Below are 10,076 nucleotides of genomic sequence, written 5' to 3' on the forward strand. Positions count from 1 at the left end.
TATAGCCTGCTTCATTGTAAGAGTTCAAAATTGTTTGGCTCTGGTTTAGTCTCACCTTTTGGGACTATGAAGGTACACTTTGGTTAGCACTATTGACATTTGGCATCTATAAACCTTCTGCATAGTTTCCTACGTATCTCCGTGAAACATGATAAATTATTCCCCAAGTCAAGCTGTAGATAGCATTATCTTTGCCTTGATATTGCCTATCCCATGGGTATCCTATGATCTGAGCTTCTGTGGTTTCAAGACCCAAGGAATCATAGATGCTAGACTCATGTCTATATCTACGATTGTTTTGGTCAAAGAATATATTTGTTTGGTCACAACAACGAAGCTTGATTTCCGATGGAGAAGAGTTTGGATTTTAACAATTTTCTGGGTTCACCCGGGTAATAGCCTTCATCTCTAGAGAGGATGGGTTATAATAGATTCTTTCCTTTGAAATGGACCATCCTTTCTGATCTATCATTGGACGCACTTCTATGAGTTGGTATGTGGGCCATTTAAACACAGGTTGATCTTTTTTGTACAGTTTTCCTTTTTGGTCTACATAGTGTGCATACTAATTATATGTAACATACAATGCTAACATCATTCTGTTTGATGTGTCCCTTAGACTCGTGAATGATTGCACACTTGTGTCAGTGGATGAAAAATCATTTGCAAATTTAACAGTCTTTTCAACAATCGGTGATATCTCGACACCTTTACTAAATTCTTGCAAGAATTTGTTGTTCAAAGAATCAATTTTAAGCTTTTCAGGTGCCTGTGCATCTTTATGCTCATTTTGAACTTGCAGTGCTTTCACTGGTGCTTCTAATGGTAATGCAAAATCATCTGATTGCATTAAAAGTGACGAGTTAAATGCACTTACATCGAGATTTGCATTTCCAATTTTCTTTGTAACGTGCTTGGTAGTTGATGTGTCCTTGTTGTCTGGATTTCTTGGACAATCTTCAGAAAAATGTTCACCTTTTCGCCCACAAGCTAAGCAATACGCCATGACTGGTGGTATTTCATTTGGTTCTGTCATGTCAAGCTCTACCTGAGAAGTTTCTGCTTCTGTGCGTGTCAAGTTGGCGACATCTTCTTTCAAAACACTGAGCATCAAGCTATAGACTACTCCATCTTGACCTTGGTATCGTCTTTGGCTTTGTTCTCCAATTAGATTGGCTTTCTATTGGTTGATCTGTTGGATCTTCCATTTTTGGTTCTCGACTATAGATCTAACCACTGTAATCCATGTACAATGATCCTGATTGAATATGCACCAATTGTATGTTTTGTTGGCTTGTGCAGATTTCTGGATAACCATTTGGGTCGATTTTTTGCACTTCTATCTGCACTTCATCTTTGAGCTTGCAATACCTGGCTCCATTGAAGTCTGTGAACATCTGGGAGTTATCCGAATTTGGCTTTACTTCGATCAATAGGATCTTGGCTCCTGTGTTGCTTTTACTGCTCATCAAGTATCTATGGCCTTCTAAATCTGCATATAAAATTTTATCTCCATTATAGCCATAAAGATGTAAAATTTGGTCGGTTGCAGTTGTGCATGTGTTGCCAGTGCAACGATGAAAAATTGGGCCTTTAACAGATTAATCTGCAATCCACTGTGGTTTCTCGTTTTTCAGCTTGATTTTGATAAATTTAGAAATTTTGTCTGCCCCTCACAACTTCGGGTTGACCGTTTTCATCTTTTTTCGGCTATTCGGATTCGCTTTGCGCGGTGTGCTCGGTTTGCGGTGTTTGCTCGGTGTGCGATACTCTTTTTCGCTTTGCTTTTTGCTTTTTGGCCTTGTTCTGGCTTTTCTTTGCTCTTTTTGATTTTTTCTAGCACTTTCGACATCTTTCTTTTTATTTTTGTAAATTATTTTTGGGTAATTTTATGATTTTTTAATATTTTTTTTAAGAAAGTTTTAATTTTTTACAAATTTTATAAATTTCAGTGAATTTTTTGTGATTTTCTGAGTCTTTTTCTTTTTTTTTTGAATTTTAAATTTTTTTTGGAGTTTTTTTGAAGGTTTTATGAAATTTTTATGATTTATTGGAATTTTTTTCATTAGTTTTAGATTTTTAAATAATTTTTTTGAGTGTTTACGAATATTTTATGATTTGATTTTTTTAAATCTGTGTTATTTTTGAATTTTTTAATGAGGTTTTTATTTTTTGTGAATTTTCTATGTTTTTTTCTATTTTTTTGTGAATTATTTGTGAGATTTTGGGTTTTTAAATATTTTTTGTTAATTATGGATTTTTTAATGAATTTTTAAAGAGGATTTCTATTTATTTATTTTTTTGGTAAATTTTTAATCCCGTTTTTGTTTTTTTATGATGGTTTTCCTCTTTTCAATAAAATTTTTTGTGATTTTTTATTCTTTTTTGTGTTTTTTTTTGGGGGGGTGATTTTCTATTAGTTTTTTATTTTTCTATATTTGTGTGATTTTTCAATCCCTTTTTTTGGGTTTTTTGTCTTTTTTATTTATTTAACAAAAATGGAAATTAACAAAAACAATAAAATAAACTACCTGCCACTTACTTGTGAGGTGGTTAACTAGCTGTCGAGGTCGAAGGCGGACGCATTGATTGTTAGCGGAGGTGACGGCCGCGTGCAGGCTTACGTGGGCTCTGAAGGCGCCGAAAGGTGGCCTAGAGCGCAGGTGATGGTAGCACAAGAGCTGAAGGCGGGCCGTGGGTGCGTGGATACGGGCTAAACGACAGAGTAGGGGAGAGGGTGTGTGTGTGTGTGTGTGTGAGGATGCGACAAAGGAAGAGAGAGAGAGTTAGAGAGAAAAAGGGAGAGAGTGGAGAGAGAGAGAGAGAGAGAGAGAGAGAGAGAGAGAGAGAGAGAGAGAGAGAGTGACGGTTAGAGAGAGTAAGAGGGGGATCACACTTGGAGTGAGGGAGGGAAATAGTTAGAGGGAGAGAAAGTTAGTTAGAGAGAGAGTGTGAGAAGAGAGAGAGAGTGCTAGAAAAATACATTTTTCCTTACCGAAGAAAATACGGGAAAACTTGAAATTCTACCAGTTTTTAGGTCAAAATTTGAAGCTTTTGCCGATATTTACACAAAAACTTGTGTAAATTTGCTGGTTTTCTTCAAGGCAAGCTCAAAATCTAATCGAGATTTTATGATTTTAGCCGGTAAAAATACATTGTACCTCGGTTTTTTTTTTTCAACACTGGAGAGAGGGGAAGTTAGAGAGAGGTAGAGAGAGGGCACGCGTGGGGTAGGTTCACCTGGAGCGGGAAAAAGGAAAAGAAGAGTTTTTTTTCCTAATAATGGCGACGAAAACTATCCCAACGTACCGTAAAGCTTTCCACCGACGAAGAATTTTTATGCGCTACAAGGCACGGTACCGAAGCTCGAAACCCGTTTTTCATAATTTTTTTATTTTCAAATATCCAAAAAATGCCAAAATTAGGCCAAAAATCCAACAAAATCGTTAGAAAATCCCAAAATTTGCCAGAAAAGTCCAAAAAATTTCCGAAAAAATTCTAGGAGTCTTAGAAAATCACCGACATTCACAACCGAACATTTTCGACATGCAAAAGTACACCAAAAATAGCAGTTTTTTTTGAAAAACGCCAATTTCAACAAAATCGTCCACTTGGCCCTCGGAAATAGAAAATGCTCAAAACTCGACCACAGAGGGCACTATTGCGAACAAAATGATGCCGTAACATGCACACACAAAATAGCTTGTAAATATCGCAAAATCAAAATTTTTATGGAATTATCCAAAAATTAATGCAAAAATTAGCAAAAAAATATCCCAAAAAAATTTACAAATTCTCCACACATTGGGGAATAGTGCAGCCAAATAAAATTGCACAAATCACATCAATTCAATTGCCAACAATTTTATCAATAAAATCAAGACTAGGCAATTAAATCGGCAAAATTACAGACAAAATTAGGTCAAAAATTGACGCAATTAGAGTGTGTAAATCTCTGTTTTGAGCACAAAAACACAAAAATTAATTACTACACACATTATTTATGCAATCAAAACATTGAATTAACCATGCAAATTAAACGCTTTTTAGGCGCACACACACTAAAAAATTGGCAGTTTTTACCAATCTTTAGGTGCGCACACAAAAGGGTTAAACTTGTAGGATTTGCAATGTGATTTCACAAATCATTAGTTGGGCATGAGCACAACACAAATCAATCATCACAATAAAAAAATCATAACGCACACATTGATTTCTAACATGGGAAAAATAGTGCACACCCACCTAAAATTAGCATACACACACTCAATTAGAATGCACACACACTTGATTTTAGTGCACACACACTTGAAATGGACCATCCAAGCATGCAATTAACTCAATTAGGCACCTAATTAGCAATCCACAATCACCAATTAGCAATTGAAACTTGTCAAATCATACGCCACCAATTCTTAAAAATTTGGGCATTACGACGGCATGAAAATGAATAATCGCAAAATTTTCCATCCAACATAGCATTACCTTGCATCAACATAGCATGGCATTACATTGCATCATCATGGTGGGATCTCTACACAATTGTACACATCTTTAGATTCTAGGGAGGTTGAGAATACCACCTTGATTACCTTCCCGTTGAAGATCAATTGAATGGTCGAATGCTCCAATCCTTCATAGCAACTTAGTAAGTTAGCAAAAATTAATCAAATTAGCAAGGGGTTAGTGAGAAATTAGAGTGTGTAAACACACAATTGGCAAGATACGGTTACACATTAGGGAATTATGAACACAATGCTTCATGCACACACATTCAAAATCCACAAAAATATAAACACACAAGTGAAATTAGTGAGAGAGCGCATTCGTTTATGCCACAATTACACTAGCGTAGTCCATCGTCCCCGACAACGACGCCAATTTTTGGGGGTTCCATCGTTGCAATAGCTCCACTGTCCAACAAAATTATCAATCCGGAGGGATGAGCTACCCAGCTAGGGCATGGAAACACTCACACGGTTAGTGAGCTAATCGTGGAAACACAAATAGTTAACTCTACAAGGTGAGCTTCTCGGCTTATGGAGGAGCTAAGCCGCAATGAAGGGCATAGGAGGTGAGTTTCTCAACCTATGGAGGAGCTAAGCCGCAATGAAGGGCAATCTCCATATCCACTTCTCTTCACCTCCAATCAACCCAATCACACACACTACGATTGCAAGATGCACACAACACTAATCCTATCATGCAACCCATTAATCGCAAGCACACACACATAGATTTATCAAGCACCACACTCCAATCTAACCTACATTCACACACAAGCAAAAGAGGGCAATCACACAAGATTAGAGAGAGATTAACCACTAATTAGTTAAGATCTAGTTAATCTAAGCATCATAGACAATCATAAGAAGTAAGAGAGAAGCATAGTGAGAGAATGAATCATTGATTAGTGTTAATCAAGTTTCGTGAGCAAGGAGAAGCTCGAGGACTCCATAGACACACACCTCAAGAGCTCTCACCAAAGAGTGCTCTCAACCAATGACTTAAGAACCCTAATTTCTTTTACACACTGCCTTATGTACCTAGGTTAAAAATATGCAATGTCCGGCTGCCCAAGGCCTTTAGGGCTCATCACTTACTCAATCTGCAACCTAGGCACAGTAAGTGACCTATTCTTTACAACTTGGAACTCCCATTGAGCCCATAACACATTAAAATATTACAATGGCTTGAAATAATTTGGGAATTTACAATACGTGACCATTTTGGGAAAACATGGAAAATGTGTAATTCCAATCTTTACTGCTTCTTCACTTTGATCCTCGATGTGCATTCGTACGTCTTTGGTATTTAACGTTGACTCAATTAACAATGGATAACGTATGCAATGCAGACATCCATGTTTCTCATTCTCTTGAGCATGTGGATGAAGAATGCCATATGCATAATGAGATCAAGAATAATGCTCAATGTATGCCATCTTTGTTGTTTAAGCGATTTGATGTCAACCTTCATGTAGGCAAGAAGGCTACCATGGTCATGACGAATGAGTCTCAAATGCAAGGAGATGATCATTTTGAATGTCCAAGTCACATGGCTAATGCTTCTAATATATGTGACAATGAGGATGAGTATGCTTCTAATACGAATGTTATTGCTGTGAGTTCTTCTCTTGTAGGTGAGGTAATCGAGGATCACATGATGGAGGTCAAGGAAGATAAAAATGATAAAGAGGGTGATGTGTATGATGAGGGCTCTCGAGTGTATGCTTTGGGTGATTGTATGCAAATAGGTATACTACTTGTGTTGTTGATGAAGAACCTATCAATAAGAAACTTGATGATTTGTATGATGATGTGGGTAGCCGTGCCTTAACTGATGATGAAGAGAATATTGAGAGATTAGAGTATGTAAAAAATGATGGAGATGATCTTTTTATACCTCATGTGAATATGGTCGATCCTATCTTGCTTGATCCTCTTGTTAAGGAGCCTAAGTTATGTGCAGAAGATGTCTTACCTACTATCAGACATGGTGTGGTTGAATTGGTGGATGGATGCTTAGTGAAAAGTGGGAATAATGAGATGGATATGCATGAGGATGTGCAAATGGCTGAGGTAGAAATTGAAGGCATTTTGGATGAGATGTTAAATGATTCCTTGCATTCTATAGTGATGAAAGGGTCTCTCTCTGTGGTATCTATTGAGAGTACTTTATGCTTAATGAGGATTTGGATTCTACATATGGTTTATGCTTTGATATTGGAAGTTGGAGAATTGATATGTTTGGTGTATTTTCATGCATTTTGTGCTTATATTGTATGGCCTTTTGATCCAGGTGGACAACATGTCTATGCTACTACTGAGCATGAATGCTCTTATAGTAGGCTGGCGTGTGGCAAACTATGTTGGGCGCATTTTGAGAACCCCATATTTTGTAAATTTGTACATACGGACATGATTACTGATGTCAAAATTATGTGTGGGCTTTTTTTTTTGGGGCTTTTAGCTTGCTTGAGCAAGCACGTGTACATGCACTGCAAGTCGCTAGTCTAGTGACAACTGTCGGGCTACTGTAAGTGCCCGTGAGTGAGTTTTTTCAAGTGGGCTTTGTATATAGATTAAACTCATGTACAAACTAAAAACATTTCAACCAAAGTTCAGAATTTTGTAGGTTTGAGCTCGTTCTGGCTTCTTGATGCCTTTGGATGCAGTTTTTTGCCCTCGGCTAGCTCTTTCTATACCTAGTCTTCCTGCTACAACATCCTGTTCACGTTGATTTTGCACATAGTTGTGTGTGGGTTTGATTTGAAGGATTTCATAAATTTTGTTGCATATTTTTTAGAGATTTTTTGAAGTTTGAAATCATGTCTTTTGGAGTTGCGGGTTTGGAGTTATGGTTTGTTCTCTGCAACCTACAGTGTATGGCAGCTTTGGGGCAAAACTATGTAGGTTGCGTTGTGGAAACCCATACGTCTTATGGGTGATGTATGCTTTGAAGGGGGACTTTTAAAGTGGTTTTTGATGAAGGGGAAATCTTTTTTTTCAAGAGCAATGGTAGGCGACGTCCGTAATTCCATGCCTAAACAGGTTTCTTCCTTCTTTGTGACATAATGTCTTGGGTGGGCGACGACCAGTAAATTCCCAAGGGGACTACTCTTGTTGGATTTGTGGTGTTTCAAAGGGTTTCCCAAAGCTTTTGATGTTCTTGTAGTGCTCTTTCAATGCTCTTGGGTGGCATCGCTATAGAGGTGTTCCAGTTTGCTTGTTTCCCAACAACGACCACACAATACTAGTACCTAAGCAACCTAAAAAAACATGACCATATGTACAAGATATGTACAAAGGCTTGTCTCCACTGCACAATATCTTTCTAGGAGGGTTTCCCAATCCTCTTATCTACAATCTGGGCACTAACCTCCTGTTGAAGTACAACTTGAGTTGCACACCATTCACCTTATGCACATCGGGAACTAACCTCTTGTTGAAGTACAACTTGAGTTGCACACCATTCACCATGTGCCTAAGAAGCTTACCACTTTCTCTCACCAATTGATAGGTCCCGTTAGAAAAAAACTTCTCCACCTTGTACGGACCCGTACACTTCTTTTTGAACTTCTTCTAAAAAGTGGAATCCAAGTAGATTTCATATTTCATCACCAGGTATCCTTCATGTATCTTCTTGTGTGGTAAGCTTTGATTGAACTTGGCAAACCGCTTCTCTCTCTGCTTTAGATAGTAGTCCCCTACTCCGTCGTTTTCCATTTCCAAAGTTTCAACACTCGTAATCTGATCATGCAAAACATTATGTTTAGTGGCATTGACTCAACACATACTTTTCAAAGCATAGACCAACTCGAATGGAGTGAAATTATTAGTCACCTTGTAAGATGTTTTGTATGCCCACAAGCACTTCTCTAGATTAGCCTCCCATTGTGCTTCCTGTTTGTACACATATTTTGTCAGCATCTTGACGATCTATCAGTTGGTACTCTCCACTAGACCATTGCATTAGGCATGATAGGGTGAAGAAAATCGATGTTGAGTGACCAACTAATTCTCAATCAATGCATGCATTAACTTGCTTCTAAACCCCTGACCTCTATCAAAAGTGAGCACCCATGGCACTCCAAATGGTAACAAATGCTATCAAAAGTAAATTGAGCCACACCATGTGCATTAACCTCCTTAAATGCCTTAGCCACGACCCACCTAGTGAGGTAGTCAATGGCTACCACAATGTATTTCTTATTGCTAGTTGACTTAGGGAGTTGATCGATAGTATCCAAAGCCCACTTCTCAAAGGCACTCTGAGCTATGATAGCCCCCTGTGACTCGGCTATCAGTCATCTTTCACCCATGGTCTCGCACTCATGACATGTCTTGCATCGGTAATGCACGTCCCCGGGGGATTCAACATGGAAAACTACCCGCACCACGTAAGTGCAGGGGAGGGGGGTTTTTTTACAAGCTACATAAGCGTATAAGTTTTGGGTAGGCCCCCAATAACTTATCTCCATAACTTAAAAATAATGGAGGGGGGTATCATATTTATGGAGAGGGGAAGGGGGAGACTAACCCAGGTTGCTTACTTGTAACGATTGGTCACAGGTGTGCATTAGAGCTTGGATGAATTTTGGGGAAGTTTTTTATGAGGTCACACGTCAAATTTTTCATCAAGTCGGTCATAGATAAGGGCTGATTTGGAGCAGGTCAAGGATTGATTTACAACAACTTTGGATGGGTCAGAATTGGGGGACAAGTAGCTAGAGTGCAGGTTGATTGGGCACATAGTTTGAAAGTCAAGCTAAGATACATTGAGGGTACATGTAGTTATCAACACAAGTGGCTCTTTCCTTAGTACGTTGTCAGTCATTGTGCTAGACACTCTTTGACTAGTTTATCTTAGTTAGGTCATGTGAGACCTAAAATTTATATGTAAGATAGGGGTATGATAGTTTTCTTCATTAATTCTTGTATAAGCATAGAAAGGGGGTCATGTTCCCTAATATGAGTCATGTATAGGGGTTTTATCAAAGTTCTCCGCTCGTAGGTGGTGTCCCGTTTTGTAAATAGAGTGAATCCCCTGGGTGCACGTCCCGTACTATGGAAGGCCACCAAAAACCTGCTCTTAGAACTTGAAACAATACTAGGGATTTACCCTAATTTTCGCTTTCTTCATGACATTTCTCCAGCACCATGTTGATCTCCTCCTTGTGTAAAGCACCCTCCGCAACACTTCATCTCGTAAATAAGTCATGAGGTCTTCACCTATTAATGTGAATTTGCAAGATTTTTACACTATCCCTCCTCTATAGCTTGGACAAGCCTTCTGGACTGTTCTGTGCTCAAAAGATATTCAATCTCCTTCAAGGTATCCCTGCTTGCATAAGTGGTTGGTGGCACATATAAACCCACGACATGTACCTACACTTTGCTACTTGGGATTTGGTCTGCCTCTTGGTTTGAGCCAAACCAACCAACTATCTTACCGCAATGGTACAAGTTCAGCAATTCAATCAATGCATAGGCAGGGCAAAAAATGGAGGTTCTCAAACTACCTTCTACACCACCATTGCAACAACAATTCCTTGAGTTTAATTGTGCATATAG

The sequence above is a fragment of the Adiantum capillus-veneris genome, chromosome 30 (assembly GCF_014529385.1).
Source record: "Adiantum capillus-veneris isolate H3 chromosome 30, ASM1452938v2, whole genome shotgun sequence".
Classification (NCBI taxonomy): domain Eukaryota; kingdom Viridiplantae; phylum Streptophyta; class Polypodiopsida; order Polypodiales; family Pteridaceae; genus Adiantum; species Adiantum capillus-veneris.